We start from the raw sequence: 18,203 nt of genomic DNA on the forward strand, positions 1-18,203 counted from the left end.
TACAGCCCTTAGGGCGTCGTTTAGACTTGGGTTTTGTTTAGATTAAAAGTTCGCCATAGCTGCAACTTCGCGTACTTCGTTTGTGTCCAACGACCAGACCAAGACGTCACAGAACCCCACCTTGATCAATAAAGCTTTCATCTTATATTCGCAATATCCAGATTGCAATCTCAGCTTCTTGCTTGTTCTTCGTTTGCTCGCAGGAAAACAGGCCCTCGTGGTCAGGTTGATCGTGCTCCGGCGTGGTCAATAACCCCTCGGAAGTTGGTTTAGCGATTGCTAAGGCGCGACGTCTCGCACGTTCGTAGTCGGATCGTCAAGGTCGACTCCCACAGAAAACGATAGCCACCATCTCATCGAAACATCGGGACACCTTTGCCTCTATCAAGTGGTATCAGATTTCCAGGTTGCTCGGTGAGATTTTACAGTTTTTCGTAGATTAGATTGAGTCTGATGATGAGGACATCAATACCATTGTTACACCCACAGCCCCTACTGTTACATATACTGGACCAATTACTAGAGCTCGCGCACGCCAATTAAATCACCAGGTACTTCCGTTTCTTGGTAATGATTCTAATGTTCATGAGATTATGATGCTGCCTAAATTGGATACATTTGTTTTGCTTACAAATGAAGGTCCTAGCTTGGAGAAGGATGAACATTGGAGCAAGAACACGAATGGAGTTGATGGCATGCGCAAGGGGATCAAGAGCGGAGTTACAAGTGATGATTTCAGGACTTTGAAGCCGCCATAAGGAGTGCATGAAGCCTTGGACGAAATATACAAGATGCCACTTCATAATATTCGTCCATAGGCTATTCTGGGTGCTGCGTCACCTTATTAATGGGCCAGGCCCATGTAATTTCGAAATACTTAAGTATAGGCTATTTTTGGAGTCCGTATGTGTGGGGAAACAAGAGTTAGGGTTGGTTTCGGACCCCACCCTCAAGGGCCACGAAATTCCCCTCTCTTCCTCCATATATACAGCCCTTAGGGCGTCGTTTAGACTTGGGTTTTGTTTAGATTAAAAGTTCGCCATAGCTGCAACTTCGCGTACTTCGTTTGTGTCCAACGACCAGACCAAGACGTCACAGAACCCCACCTTGATCAATAAAGCTTTCATCTTATATTCGCAATATCCAGATTGCAATCTCAGCTTCTTGCTTGTTCTTCGTTTGCTCGCAGGAAAACAGGCCCTCGTGGTCAGGTTGATCGTGCTCCGGCGTGGTCAATAACCCCTCGGAAGTTGGTTTAGCGATTGCTAAGGCGCGACGTCTCGCACGTTCGTAGTCGGATCGTCAAGGTCGACTCCCACAGAAAACGATAGCCACCATCTCATCGAAACATCGGGACACCTTTGCCTCTATCAAGTGGTATCAGATTTCCAGGTTGCTCGGTGAGATTTTACAATTTTTCGTAGATTAGATTGAGTCTGTTCTTCATACCTACAGTCCACGAAAAAGCCACAAAAAAAAAAAAATTAGGGTTAGTTCATCATATCCGAACCAATCTGAGCCTTTGCATAATCTTTTTAGGGTTTTTGCTTTGTTGAATTTGCGGTTGCATCGTCGTGTCAAGTTGCTGGTCTTAGAGTCTAGTCTTTTAGAGTTTCGAGTTCTGGTCATAAGTTGTCACGCCGCCATCATCATCGCCCATCTACCACTTTTGCTTATCCGCCACCGCTTTGAATCCATATCCATATACCACCACCAATCCGTATCCATATACTACCACCAATCTGTATTCATATACCACCACCGCTACCATATACCACCACCGCTGCCATATACCACAACCATATATCCACCACCAATCCGAGTTCTTCTCATATTAGATTTGTTCTTGAGGTCAATCTCAATTCCGATTCGTGTTTCCTTGCCTGCGTAGGTCTCGGAAAAAAAAAAAAGTCTGGAGACCCCCGGGCAGTTTTTAGGCCAAAATTTTCTCGGGCAAAAATTTTTTTTCCCTATCCTATTTTTAGGCTTTTCTGAGTCTTTTGAGCCACGTGCCATCATAGTGATTTTTTGTCGCACTTTTTCGTCGTCGCTGCCCTGATTTCCGAAAAAAAAAGTGGAAAAAATTTTTTCGTGCCCATACTATCAGTTTGACGAGGGAAGAGTTTTGAGACACTCGCCGTTATAGTAATTTTTCGCAAAAAAAAAAAAAAAAAGAGGAGCGCAAAAAAAAAAAAGAGGAGCGCAAAAAAAAAAAGAGGAGCGCAAAAAAAAAAAGGAGCGCAAAAAAAAAAAGCGAAAAAAAAAAAGTTCCAGAGTGTGCTTTTCCCTTCTTTACGTGCAGCGCCGTGATTTTGTTAGTGTTCTAGGCTCGCGTCTCTAGCACGGTCTAGCCTAGGACCAGCACAGTACCGTCGTTGAGCGTTTATTCAACTTTGCATCTCTGAATAGATTATTGCTGACCCTTTTTGCTACCATACTATAAGCCTTCCCAGCTCCACATACCTCTACGTCGTGCGTTTGACTCTCCCTGGCAATCGCTCTATCCAAGCTTTTGAGAGTTTTGACTACAACGGTTGCCGATCACCGCCTGCTGCTGGGTAAGAACTGGTAAGAATTTGAGATTTGCTTGACGGATTTGTGACACCCGCCACCACCACCTCTTGTTAGTATTCTGTAGGATCATATTCTTGTGTGTTTTCTATTGTTGCTAACCATGGCAGGATCACAAGCCGACGAGACTGACTGGGAGAACATGACGAATCAGGAGTTGCATGATAAATTTCAGCAAATGATGAATGGACAGGTGCAGGATGTGCTAAACAGATTTGAAGAGGCCATGGAGAAGATAGATGACATGGAGAAGACGTTCGAAACAAATCTGTTTGCTATGCTTTTGTGTGCAAAGAGGCATTATTTTCATTCGAGGACGCGCCTTCCTCTTTGCCTCCTGCTGTCACTAACATTTTGCAGGAGTTCGCCGACGTCTTTCCACAAGACGTGCCACCAGGATTACCACCTATTCGCGGGATTGAGCATCAAATTGACTTAATTCCCGGTGCATCATTACCCAACCGTGCACCATACCGTACCAATCCAGAGGAGACGAAGGAGATTATGCGTCAAGTACAAGAACTGCTCGACAAAGGTTATATACGCGAATCCCTTAGTCCTTGTGCTGTTCCTATCATTTTAGTGCCGAAAAAGGATGGTACGTCGCGTATGTGCGTTGATTGTAGAGGCATTAATAATATTACTATTCGTTATCGTCATCCTATTCCTAGGCTAGATGATATGCTTGATGAATTGAGTGGCTCTACAATATTCTCCAAAGTTGATTTGCGTAGTGGTTACCATCAAATTCGTATGAAATTGGGAGATGAATGGAAAACAGCATTTAAAACTAAGTTTGGATTATATGAGTGGTTAGTCATGCCTTTTGGGTTAACTAATGCACCTAGTACTTTCATGAGGTTAATGAACGAAGTTTTACGTGCCTTCATTGGACGTTTTGTGGTAGTTTACTTTGATGACATATTGATATATAGCAAATCTTTGGAGGACCATTTGGAACATTTACGTGCTGTTTTTATTGCTCTACGTGATGCACGTTTGTTTGGTAACCTTGGAAAGTGCACCTTTTGCACCGACCGAGTATCTTTTCTTGGCTATGTTGTTACTCCACAGGGAATTGAAGTTGATAAAGCCAAGATTGAAGCTATTGAGAGTTGGCCGCAGCCCAAAACGGTCACACAAGTGAGGAGTTTCCTTGGCCTCGCTGGTTTCTATAGGCGTTTTGTGAGAGATTTCAGCACCATTGCTGCACCTCTCAACGAGCTTACAAAGAAGGATGTCCCTTTTGTTTGGGGTACCGCACAGGAAGAAGCCTTCACGGTATTGAAAGATAAGTTAACACATGCTCCTTTACTCCAACTTCCTAATTTCAATAAGACTTTTGAGCTTGAATGTGATGCTAGTGGAATTGGATTAGGAGGTGTGTTATTACAAGATGGAAAACCTGTTGCATACTTTTCTGAAAAATTGAGTGGGCCTAGTCTGAACTATTCTACTTATGATAAAGAATTATATGCTCTTGTTCGGACCTTAGAAACATGGCAACATTATTTATGGCCCAAGGAATTTGTTATACATTCTGATCATGAATCTTTGAAACACATTAAAAGTCAAGCAAAACTGAACCGTAGACATGCTAAATGGGTTGAATTCATTGAGACTTTCCCTTATGTCATTAAACACAAGAAGGGTAAAGAAAATGTTATTGCTGATGCCTTGTCTCGTCGTTATACTATGCTTTCACAACTTGACTTTAAAATATTTGGTTTGGAGACCATCAAGGATCAATATGTTAATGATGCTGAATTTAAAGATGTATTGCAGAATTGTAAGGAAGGGAGAACTTGGAACAAGTTCGTTCTTAACGATGGATTTGTGTTTCGTGCTAACAAGCTATGCATTCCAGCTAGCTCCGTTCGTCTTTTGTTATTGCAGGAGGCGCATGGAGGAGGATTAATGGGACATTTTGGCGTCAAGAAGACGGAGGATATACTTGCTACACATTTCTTTTGGCCAAAGATGAGACGGGATGTTGAGCGTTTTGTTGCTCGCTGCACTACCTGTCAAAGAGCTAAGTCACGACTCAATCCTCATGGTTTATATATGCCTTTGCCTGTACCTAGTGTTCCTTGGGAGGATATATCTATGGACTTTGTTTTAGGTTTACCTCGAACAAAGAAGGGGAGGGATAGCATATTTGTTGTCGTGGATAGGTTCTCGAAAATGGCACACTTTATACCATGTCATAAAAGCGATGATGCTGTTAATGTTGCTGATTTGTTCTTTCGTGAAATTATTCGCTTACATGGTGTGCCAAATACTATTGTTTCAGATCGTGATACTAAATTTCTTAGCCACTTTTGGAGATGTTTATGGGCTAAGTTGGGGACTAAGCTGCTTTTTAGTACTACTTGTCACCCCCAAACTGATGGACAAACTGAAGTAGTGAATAGAACATTGTCTACTATGCTTAGGGCTGTTTTGAAGAATAACAAGAAAATGTGGGAAGAATGCTTGCCTCATATTGAATTTGCTTATAATCGTTCATTGCATTCTACTACTAAGATGTGCCCTTTTGAAATTGTGTATGGTTTCCTACCTCGTGCACCTATTGATTTGTTGCCTCTTCCATCTTCGGAGAAGGTTAATTTTGATGCTAAAGAACGTTCTGAATTGATTTTAAAAATGCATGAGTTAACTAAGGAAAACATTGAGCGTATGAATGCTAAATATAAACTTGCTGGAGATAAGGGTAGAAAACATGTTGTGTTTGCACCTGGAGATCTTGTTTGGTTACATTTGCGTAAAGATAGATTTCCTAATCTGCGCAAATCAAAGCTAATGCCACGTGCTGATGGTCCTTTTAAGGTTTTAGAGAAAATAAATGATAATGCATATAAACTTGAGCTACCTGCAGATTTTGGGGTTAGTCTCACTTTTAACATTGCAGATTTGAAGCCTTATTTGGGTGAGGAAGATGAGCTTCCGTCGAGGACGACTTCATTTCAAGAAGGGGAGGATGATGAGGACATCAATACCATTGTTACACCCACAGCCCCTACTGTTACATATACTGGACCAATTACTAGAGCTCGCGCACGCCAATTAAATTACCAGGTACTTTCGTTTCTTGGTAATGATTCTAATGTTCATGAGATTATGATGCTGCCTAAATTGGATACATTTGTTTTGCTTACAAATGAAGGTCCTAGCTTGGAGAAGGATGAACATTGGAGCAAGAACACGAATGGAGTTGATGGCATGCGCAAGGGGATCAAGAGCGGAGTTACAAGTGATGATTTCAGGACTTTGAAGCCGCCATAAGGAGTGCATGAAGCCTTGGACGAAATATACAAGATGCCACTTCATAATATTCGTCCATAGGCTATTCTAGGTGCTGCGTCACCTTATTAATGGGCCAGGCCCATGTAATTTCGAAATACTTAAGTATAGGCTATTTTTGGAGTCCGTATGTGTGGGGAAACAAGAGTTAGGGTTGGTTTCGGACCCCACCCTCAAGGGCCACGAAATTCCCCTCTCTTCCTCCATATATACAGCCCTTAGGGCGTCGTTTAGACTTGGGTTTTGTTTAGATTAAAAGTTCGCCATAGCTGCAACTTCGCGTACTTCGTTTGTGTCCAACGACCAGACCAAGACGTCACAGAACCCCACCTTGATCAATAAAGCTTTCATCTTATATTCGCAATATCCAGATTGCAATCTCAGCTTCTTGCTTGTTCTTCGTTTGCTCGCAGGAAAACAGGCCCTCGTGGTCAGGTTGATCGTGCTCCGGCGTGGTCAATAACCCCTCGGAAGTTGGTTTAGCGATTGCTAAGGCGCGACGTCTCGCACGTTCGTAGTCGGATCGTCAAGGTCGACTCCCACAGAAAACGATAGCCACCATCTCATCGAAACATCGGGACACCTTTGCCTCTATCAATACTATGCTTGCTTGTATAGATTTCATCGGAGAGTGACGACTAGCTTATCAAGTTTTTAAGAGCGATAATATCTTCACCAACTGGCCAGGCAAGTTCACTTTGACCATATTTTCATACCAATATTTTTATTGCGTTTAGTGGCACCATTATTTCAATCCCTCCAGTAGTGATATTGAATTCTTGTAGTTGAGTAGAATGCATGAGGTAGGAATCCACCTCCCTGTTACCAAGCCCGGGACGTATATAGTTTTAATGCTACGCTGTAGTAGATGGGGTTTGGTATGAGTGCTCGGGAGTGGTGTGAGACTTTACGTCAAAGACGACAACTTCATGATGGCATCTGCAAGGATTGCATCTTTAGGACTCCTCGAGATTTCGAGACTCGAGACAAGAATTCAATACACACTACTGGGTGAAGGACGGTTGACGGGCACCCTGGAGAAGCCAGTGGTTGGCCGGGATGCATGGAGAAGCGCCATGACATCTTGCGGAAAGCTTCACCCAGACTCAAAGAGACGGAAGAATACTTCATGCCCGGAAGCTTACCTGTGCAACCGCAAGTCACTATGGGCTCTGACTTGGTTGACCTTAGTTGTGACTCTGGCTGGGACGGTGCTAGCAGATGTAGAACTACGGTAGGATTGGATGAGCACTGGACAGTGGTCAGAGGAACTCTTCGGAAGACCATGTTTCGGTCATCTTGTTCTCAAACACCCTGAAGTGCGAGAATGTAAAGAGAGGGATCGAATCTTGCGGGTAAAGTGTACAAACCTCTGCAGAGGGTTAAAACCTAATCGATTAGCCGTGTCCCTGGTTACGGACAATTTGAGCCTCTGGACTTGGATCTATCTCGGAACTCTCAGCACCGGAATGATAATTTAATTGTGGGCAACTTATGATGATTTGGGTATGAGACATCGGTTGGCGGAACCATGTCATGGCAGAAAACTCCATAGTACAGACTCCTGATATTCCTTTGTTGTTGGGAAAATAAAACCAGCTTTTATGCAAACAAAACTCAGATACAGAGCCACAAAGCCATATTGCATATAGTATAGTTTATCATTTGTTTTCTCTTATTGTGATCTTGCCGGTACATTCAATGTACTAACCTACACGGCTGCAACGTCTCATGTTGCAGATATGTTTCTTCCGACGAGTAAGAGTTACGTCATAGGGTTACGGTCTACACTCAACCTACTGATGGCATTGATGGACTCCACACCTGATTATTTGTTTCCACTGAGACTTATGAGGTATATATCAGTTTTACTTTATTTATACATGTGATTGCACTTTGATATATACATTGATGTACTGTGTGTGCCAGCATACCGATCCAGAGATGGCACAGATACACAGAGACTTGACCGTCTGAGGTCGGGTCGCTACATATATGGTATCAGAGCACATGTTGACTGTAGGACGTGACCCTAGAAATCGGAAAGCCCCTAGGACAGGAAATCTCTAAAACTCTATTTTCAAAAGAATCCATTACTTCTCATCTTTTCTGATTTTATCATATATCCTCTCTTACCTCAAATAGTTAGAATATACCCCTTTCCCTTTTGACCACACGGAGGATCAACTAAAGCCACTGATAGAGGCTAAGGTGTCCCGATGTTTCGATGAGATGGTGGCTATCGTTTTCTGTGGGAGTCGACCTTGACGATCCGACTACGAACGTGCGAGACGTCGCGCCTTAGCAATCGCTAAACCAACTTCCGAGGGTTATTGACCACGCCGGGGCACGATCAACCTGACCACGAGGGTCTGTTTCCTGCGAGCAAACGAAGAACAAGCAAGAAACTTAGATGGCAATCGGGATATTGCGAATATAAGATGAAAGCTTTATTGATCAAGGTGGGGTTCTGTGACGTCTTGGTCTGGTCGTTGGACACAAACGAAGTACGCAAAGTTGCAGCTATGGCGAACTTTTAATCTAAACAAAACCCAAAGTCTAAACGACGCCCTAAGGGCTGTATATATGGAGGAAGAGGGGGGAATTTCGTGGCCCTTGAGGGTGGGGTCCGAAAACAACCCTAACTCTTGTTTCCCCACACATACGGACTCTAAAAATAGCCTATACTTAAGTATTTCGAAATTACATGGGCCTGGCCCATTAATAAGGTGACGCAGCACCTAGAATAGCCTATGGACGAATATTATGAAGTGGCATCTTGTATATTTCGTCCAAGGCTTCATGCACTCCTTATGGCGGCTTCAAAGTCCTGAAATCATCACTTGTAACTCCGTTCTTGATCCCCTTGCGCATGCCATCAACTCCATGCGTGTTCTTGCTCCAATGTTCATCCTTCTCCAAGCTAGGCCCTTCATTTGTAAGCAAAACAAATGTATCCAATTTAGGCAGCATCATAATCTCATGAACATTAGAATCATTACCAAGAAACGAAAGTACCTGGTAATTTAATTGGCGTGCACGAGCTCTAGTAATTGGTCCAGTATATGTAACAGTAGGGGCTGTGGGTGTAACAATGGTATTGATGTCCTCATCATCCTCCCCTTCTTGAAATGAAGTCGTCCTCGACGGAAGCGCATCTTCCTCACCCAAATAAGGCTTCAAATCTGCAATGTTAAAAGTGGGACTAACCCCAAAATCTACAGGTAGCTCAAGTTTATATGCATTATCATTTATTTTCTCTAACACCTTAAAAGGACCATCAGCACGTGGCATTAGCTTTGATTTGCGCAGATTAGGAAATCTATCTTTACGCAAATGTAACCAAACAAGATCTCCAGGCGCAAACACAACATGTTTTCTACCCTTATCTCCAGCAAGTTTATATTTAGCATTCATATGCTCAATGTTTTCCTTAGTTAACTCATGCATTTTTAAAATCAATTCAGAACGTTCTTTAGCATCAAAATTAACCTTCTCTGAAGATGGAAGAGGCAACAAATCAATAGGTGCACGAGGTAGGAAACCATACACAATTTCAAAAGGGCACATCTTAGTAGTAGAATGCAATGAGCGATTATAAGCAAATTCAATATGAGGCAAGCATTCTTCCCACATTTTCTTGTTATTCTTCAAAACAGCCCTAAGCATAGTAGACAATGTTCTATTCACTACTTCAGTTTGTCCATCAGTTTGGGGGTGACAAGTAGTACTAAAAAGCAGCTTAGTCCCCAACTTAGCCCATAAACATCTCCAAAAGTGGCTAAGAAATTTAGTATCACGATCTGAAACAATAGTATTTGGCACACCATGTAAGCGAATAATTTCACGAAAGAACAAATCAGAAACATTAACAGCATCATCGCTTTTATGACATGGTATAAAGTGTGCCATTTTTGAGAACCTATCCACGACAACAAATATGCTATCCCTCCCCTTCTTTGTTCGAGGTAAACCTAAAACAAAGTCCATAGATATATCCTCCCAAGGAACACTAGGTACAGGCAAAGGCATATATAAACCATGAGGATTGAGTCGTGACTTAGCTCTTTGACATGTAGTGCAGCGAGCAACAAAACGCTCAACATCCCGTCTCATCTTTGGCCAAAAGAAATGTGTAGCAAGTATATCCTCCGTCTTCTTGACGCCAAAGTGTCCCATTAATCCTCCTCCATGCGCCTCCTGCAACAACAAAAGACGAACGGAGCTAGCTGGAATGCATAGCTTGTTAGCACGAAACACAAATCCATCGTTAAGAACGAACTTGTTCCAAGTTCTCCCTTCCTTACAATTCTGCAATACATCTTTAAATTCAGCATCATGAACATATTGATCTTTGATGGTCTCCAAACCAAATATTTTAAAGTCAAGTTGTGAAAGCATAGTATAACGACGAGACAAGGCATCAGCAATAACATTTTCTTTACCCTTCTTGTGTTTAATGACATAAGGGAAAGTCTCAATGAATTCAACCCATTTAGCATGTCTACGGTTCAGTTTTGCTTGACTTTTAATGTGTTTCAAAGATTCATGGTCAGAATGTATAACAAATTCCTTGGGCCATAAATAATGTTGCCATGTTTCTAAGGTCCGAACAAGAGCATATAATTCTTTATCATAAGTAGAATAGTTCAGACTAGGCCCACTCAATTTTTCAGAAAAGTATGCAACAGGTTTTCCATCTTGTAATAACACACCTCCTAATCTAATTCCACTAGCATCACATTCAAGCTCAAAAGTCTTATTGAAATTAGGAAGTTGGAGTAAAGGAGCATGTGTCAACTTATCTTTCAATACCGTGAAGGCTTCTTCCTGTGCGGTACCCCAAACAAAAGGCACATCCTTCTAAGCTCGTTGAGAGGTGCAGCAATGGTGCTGAAATCTCTCACAAAACGCCTATAGAGACCAGCGAGGCCAAGGAAACTCCTCACTTGTGTGACCGTTTTGGGCTGCGGCCAACTCTCAATAGCTTCAATCTTGGCTTTATCAACTTCAATTCCCTGTGGAGTAACAACATAGCCAAGAAAAGATACTCGGTCGGTGCAAAAGGTGCACTTTCCAAGGTTTCCAAACAAACATGCATCACGTAGAGCAATAAAAACAGCACGTAAATGTTCCAAATGTTCCTCCAAAGATTTGCTATAAATCAGTATGTCATCAAAGTAAACTACCACAAATCGTCCAATGAAAGCACGTAAAACTTCGTTCATTAACCTCATGAAAGTACTAGGTGCATTAGTTAACCCAAAAGGCATGACTAACCACTCATATAATCCAAACTTAGTTTTAAATGCTGTTTTCCATTCATCACCCAATTTCATACGAATTTGATGGTATCCACTACGCAAATCAACTTTGGAGAATATTGTAGAGCCACTCAATTCATCAAGCATATCATCTAGCCTAGGAATAGGATGACGATAACGAATAGTAATATTATTAATGCCTCTACAATCAACGCACATACGCGACGTACCATCCTTTTTCGGCACTAAAATGATAGGAACAGCACAAGGACTAAGGGATTCGCGTATATAACCTTTGTCGAGCAGTTCTTGTACTTGACGCAGAATCTCCTTCGTCTCCTCTGGATTGGTACGGTATGGTGCACGGTTGGGTAGCGAAGCACTGGGAATTAAGTCAATTTGATGCTCAATCCCTCTAATAGGTGGTAATCCCGGTGGCACGTCTTGTGGAAAGACGTCAGCGAACTCCTGCAAAATGTGAGTGACAGCAGGGGGCAAAGAGGAAGGCACGTCCTCGAATGAAAATAATGCCTCTTTGCACACAAAAGCATAGCAAACAGATTTGCTAAAATCTAGCTCATCAATATCAGATTTGGTGGCAAGTAAACATGCACTTTTCAATTTAATTTCAGAAACAACAGTAGATGGTTTATTATTAGGCTTCATTTGGTGCTCAAATTCTTTTGCCACAATCTGATTTTCACTCTTATTTGTCTCCTGTTTTGCTTTATTAGCTCTATTAATATCATCTTTCAAAATGGAATCAGGAGTCATAGGAAGCAAAGTAATATTTTTATCGTTATGAACAAGAGTATACTGATTGTTTCTACCATGGTGTACAGAATTTTTATCAAATTGCCATGGTCTACCAAGTAATAAGGAACATGCTTGCATAGGTACCACATCACAATCAACATAATCAGCATATGTAGAGATACTAAAATGCACACGAACAGTACGTGTTACCTTAACCTTGCCGCTGTTGTTGAATCATTGGATGTAGTAAGGATGTGGATGTGGTCTTGTGGTGAGAGATAGCTTCTCCACCATCTCCATGCTAGCCAAGTTATTGCAGCTTCCTCCATCTATGATCACGCGAACAGAACGTTCCTTCACAACTCCCTTTGTATGGAACAAATTATGCCTCTGATTTTGCTCAGCTTGTGTAACCTGCACACTCAAAACACGTTGAGCAACTAAACATTCATACCTGTCAGCATCTTCAGGAGCCATGTATTGCGTCTCATGATCAGAATCGTCTCCACCGTGTTCGTCACGTGTAATAAGAGCCAAAGTCTCCTCATCATAGTCACTAGCGGACTCATACCCACCATCCTCAGTAACAATCATCACACGCTTAGATGGGCATTCTCTCGCATAATGACCTCCACCCTTGCAACGTCGACAAATAACATCATGTGTTTGCCCTGTTGATGCCATGGATGAAGAAGAGCTCTTTGCAGGCCCAGAAGGTGTGCTCTTGGCAGATAGTGGTGATTGTGCCTGCTTTATTGTATCACGGTTGGAGGTGGTAGCCGATGGAGGCGCCGGTGTAGCAGAACGTGTGGAAGTAGATGATGCACGTGGTGTCCATGATCAAGGTTGACTCCCACAGAAAACGATAGCCACCATCTCATCGAAACATCGGGACACCTTAGCCTCTATCGTGGTTTCAAACGTCTTCTCCATGCCATCTATCTTCTCCATGGCCTCTTCAAATCTTGATAGAGGCAAAGGTGTCCCGATGTTTCGATGAGATGGTGGCTATCGTTTTCTGTGGGAGTCGACCTTGACGATCCGACTACGAACGTGCGAGACGTCGCGCCTTAGCAATCGCTAAACCAACTTCCGAGGGGTTATTGACCACGCCGGAGCACGATCAACCTGACCACGAGGGCCTGTTTCCTGCGAGCAAACGAAGAACAAGCAAGAAGCTGAGATTGCAATCTGGATATTGCGAATATAAGATGAAAGCTTTATTGATCAAGGTGGGGTTCTGTGACGTCTTGGTCTGGTCGTTGGACACAAACGAAGTATGCGAAGTTGCAGCTATGGCGAACTTTTAATCTAAACAAAACCCAAGTCTAAACGACGCCCTAAGGGCTGTATATATGGAGGAAGAGAGGGGAATTTCGTGGCCCTTGAGGGTGGGGTCCGAAACCAACCCTAACTCTTGTTTCCCCACACATACGGACTCTAAAAATAGCCTATACTTAAGTATTTCGAAATTACATGGGCCTGGCCCATTAATAAGGTGACGCAGCACCTAGAATAGCCTATGGACGAATATTATGAAGTGGCATCTTGTATATTTCGTCCAAGGCTTCATGCACTCCTTATGGCGGCTTCAAAGTCCTGAAATCATCACTTGTAACTCCGTTCTTGATCCCCTTGCGCATGCCATCAACTCCATTCGTGTTCTTGCTCCAATGTTCATCCTTCTCCAAGCTAGGACCTTCATTTGTAAGCAAAACAAATGTATCCAATTTAGGCAGCATCATAATCTCATGAACATTAGAATCATTACCAAGAAACGAAAGTACCTGGTAATTTAATTGGCGTGCGCGAGCTCTAGTAATTGGTCCAGTATATGTAACAGTAGGGGCTGTGGGTGTAACAATGGTATTGATGTCCTCATCATCCTCCCCTTCTTGAAATGAAGTCGTCCTCGACGGAAGCTCATCTTCCTCACCCAAATAAGGCTTCAAATCTGCAATGTTAAGAGTGGGACTAACCCCAAAATCTGCAGGTAGCTCAAGTTTATATGCATTATCATTTATTTTCTCTAAAACCTTAAAAGGACCATCAGCACGTGGCATTAGCTTTGATTTGCGCAGATTAGGAAATCTATCTTTACGCAAATGTAACCAAACAAGATCTCCAGGCGCAAACACAACATGTTTTCTACCCTTATCTCCAGCAAGTTTATATTTAGCATTCATACGCTCAATGTTTTCCTTAGTTAACTCATGCATTTTTAAAATCAATTCAGAACGTTCTTTAGCATCAAAATTAACCTTCTCCGAAGATGGAAGAGGCAACAAATCAATAGGTGCACGAGGTAGGAAACCATACACAATTTCAAAAGGGCACATCTTAGTAGTAGAATGCAATGAACGATTATAAGCAAATTCAATATGAGGCAAGCATTCTTCCCACATTTTCTTGTTATTCTTCAAAACAGCCCTAAGCATAGTAGACAATGTTCTATTCACTACTTCAGTTTGTCCATCAGTTTGGGGGTGACAAGTAGTACTAAAAAGCAGCTTAGTCCCCAACTTAGCCCATAAACATCTCCAAAAGTGGCTAAGAAATTTAGTATCACGATCTGAAACAATAGTATTTGGCACACCATGTAAGCGAATAATTTCACGAAAGAACAAATCAGCAACATTAATAGCATCATCGCTTTTATGACATGGTATAAAGTGTGCCATTTTCGAGAACCTATCCACGACAACAAATATGCTATCCCTCCCCTTCTTTGTTCGAGGTAAACCTAAAACAAAGTCCATAGATATATCCTCCCAAGGAACACTAGGTACAGGCAAAGGCATATATAAACCATGAGGATTGAGTCGTGACTTAGCTCTTTGACATGTAGTGCAGCGAGCAACAAAACGCTCAACATCCCGTCTCATCTTTGGCCAAAAGAAATGTGTAGCAAGTATATCCTCCGTCTTCTTGACGCCAAAGTGTCCCATTAATCCTCCTCCATGCGCCTCCTGCAATAACAAAAGATGAACGGAGCTAGCTGGAATGCATAGCTTGTTAGCACGAAACACAAATCCATCGTTAAGAACGAACTTGTTCCAAGTTCTCCCTTCCTTACAATTCTGCAATACATCTTTAAATTCAGCATCATGAACATATTGATCTTTGATGGTCTCCAAACCAAATATTTTAAAGTCAAGTTGTGAAAGCATAGTATAACGACGAGACAAGGCATCAGCAATAACATTTTCTTTACCCTTCTTGTGTTTAATGACATAAGGGAAAGTCTCAATGAATTCAACCCATTTAGCATGTCTACGGTTCAGTTTTGCTTGACTTTTAATGTGTTTCAAAGATTCATGATCACAATGTATAACAAATTCCTTGGGCCATAAATAATGTTGCCATGTTTCTAAGGTCCGAACAAGAGCATATAATTCTTTATCATAAGTAGAATAGTTCAGACTAGGCCCACTCAATTTTTTAGAAAAGTATGCAACAGGTTTTCCATCTTGTAATAACACACCTCCTAATCCAATTCCACTAGCATCACATTCAAGCTCAAAAGTCTTATTGAAATTAGGAAGTTGGAGTAAAGGAGCATGTGTTAACTTATCTTTCAATACCGTGAAGGCTTCTTCCTGTGCGGTACCCCAAACAAAAGGTACATCCTTCTTTGTAAGCTCGTTGAGAGGTGCAGCAATGGTGCTGAAATCTCTCACAAAACGCCTATAGAAACCAGCGAGGCCAAGGAAACTCCTCACTTGTGTGACCGTTTTGGGCTGCGGCCAACTCTCAATAGCTTCAATCTTGGCTTTATCAACTTCAATTCCCTGTGGAGTAACAACATAGCCAAGAAAAGATACTCGGTCGGTGCAAAAGGTGCACTTCCAAGGTTACCAAACAAACGTGCATCACGTAGAGCAATAAAAACAGCACGTAAATGTTCCAAATGGTCCTCCAAAGATTTGCTATAAATCAATATGTCATCAAAGTAAACTACCACAAATCGTCCAATGAAGGCACGTAAAACTTCGTTCATTAACCTCATGAAAGTACTAGGTGCATTAGTTAACCCAAAAGGCATGACTAACCACTCATATAATCCAAACTTAGTTTTAAATGCTGTTTTCCATTCATCTCCCAATTTCATACGAATTTGATGGTAACCACTACGCAAATCAACTTTGGAGAATATTGTAGAGCCACTCAATTCATCAAGCATATCATCTAGCCTAGGAATAGGATGACGATAACGAATAGTAATATTATTAATGCCTCTACAATCAACGCACATACGCGACGTACCATCCTTTTTCGGCACTAAAATGATAGGAACAGCACAAGGACTAAGGGATTCGCGTATATAACCTTTGTCGAGCAGTTCTTGTACTTGACGCATAATCTCCTTCATCTCCTCTGGATTGGTACGGTATGGTGCACGGTTGGGTAATGATGCACCGGGAATTAAGTCAATTTGATGCTCAATCCCGCGAATAGGTGGTAATCCCGGTGGCACGTCTTGTGGAAAGACGTCGGCGAACTCCTGCAAAATGTTAGTGACAGCAGGAGGCAAAGAGGAAGGCGCGTCCTCGAATGAAAATAATGCCTCTTTGCACACAAAAGCATAGCAAACAGATTAGCTAAAATCTAGATCATCAATATCAGATTTGGTGGCAAGTAAACATGCACTTTTCAATTTAATTTCAGAAGCAACACTAGATTGTTTATTATTATTAGGCTACATTTGTTGCTCAAATTCTTTTGCCACAATCTGATTTTCACTCTTAGTTTTCTCCTGTTTTGCTTTATTAGCTCTATTAATATCATCTTTCAAAATGGAATCAGGAGTCATAGGAAGCAAAGTAATATTTTTATCCTTATGAACAAGAGTATACTGATTGTTTCTACCATGGTGAATAGAATTTTTATCAAATTGCCATGGTCTACCAAGTAATAAGGAACATGCTTGCATAGGTACCACATCACAATCAACATAATCAGCATATGTAGAGATACTAAAATGCACACGAACAGTATGTGTTACCTTAACCTTGCCGCTGTTGTTGAACCATTGGATGTAGTAAGGATGTGGATGTGGTCTTGTGGTGAGAGATAGCTTCTCCACCATCTCGATGCTAGCCAAGTTGTTGCAACTCCCTCCATCTATGATCACGCGAACAGAACGTTCCTTCACAACTCCCTTTGTATGGAACAAATTATGCCTCTGATTTTGCTCAGCTTGTGTAACCTGCACACTCAAAACACGTTGAGCAACTAAACATTCATACCTGTCAGCATCTTCAGGAGCCATGTATTGCGTCTCATGATCAGAATCGTCTCCACCGTGTTCGTCACGTGTAATAAGAGCCAAAGTCTCCTCATCATAGTCACTAGCGGACTCATACCCACCATCCTCAGTAACAATCATCACACGCTTAGATGGGCATTCTCTCGCAAAATGACCTCCACCCTTGCAACGTCGACAAATAATATCATGTGTTTGCCCTGTTGATGCCATGGATGAAGAAGAGCTCTTTGCAGGCCCAGAAGGTGTGCTCTTGGCAGATAGTGGTGATTGTGCCTGCTTTATTGTATCACGGTTGGAGGTGGTAGCCGACGGAGGCGCCGGTGAAGCAGAACGTGTGGAAGTAGATGATGCACGTGGTGTCCATGAAGAAGGTCGACCTGCAGAAAAGTTAGTCCGCGCCAATGCCTGTCGATCCTGCACTTCACGTTCAGCTTTACAAGCAAGATGGAATAAACGAGTGATATTAGTATACTCCTTATACTCTAGAATTGTCTGAATCTCTCTATTTAATCCACCCATAAAACGTGCAAGCATAGCTTCATTCTCCTCAACAATACCACATCTAATCATGCCAGTTTGTAGTTCCTGATAATATTCTTCTACAGAATTTTTTCCCTGTCTTAAGCGCTGCAATTTTTGAAGTAATTCACGTTGATAATATGGTGGAACCCAACGAGTACGCATAGCAGTTTTCAAAGCAGCCCAAGTAGCAGGAATGGGATATAATCTACAATGCTCAGACCACCAAACACATGCAAAACTAGTGAATGCACAAACAGCAGCAGGAACACGTCTCTCCTCGGGATATTGTAAACATGTAAATCGTTGTTCGGTTTCTAACTCCCAAGTAAGATATATATCAGGAACATATCTACCCTCAAATGGTGGAATATTCAATTTTAGTTTAGGGAGATGGTCATGATCTCGTACCTGAGGGTGAGCCCTACCATTGCCATTATTTGCATGTGGACGACCTGATGGTTGCTGTGCTGGTGGTGGCACGTAGTTCTGATTTTGATCAACCTCATCCTCGTAATCGC

General features: G+C 42.0%; 1 pseudogene; it reads left to right on the forward strand.

Annotated features, from left to right (window-relative positions):
* Positions 1–18,203, forward strand: part of LOC147990646 (uncharacterized) — a 177,925-nt pseudogene that overhangs the window by 85,374 nt on the left and 74,348 nt on the right.

This window comes from Triticum urartu, chromosome 1A (assembly GCF_056163025.1).
Source record: "Triticum urartu cultivar PI428250 chromosome 1A, HENAU_Tu73, whole genome shotgun sequence".
Taxonomy (NCBI): domain Eukaryota; kingdom Viridiplantae; phylum Streptophyta; class Magnoliopsida; order Poales; family Poaceae; genus Triticum; species Triticum urartu.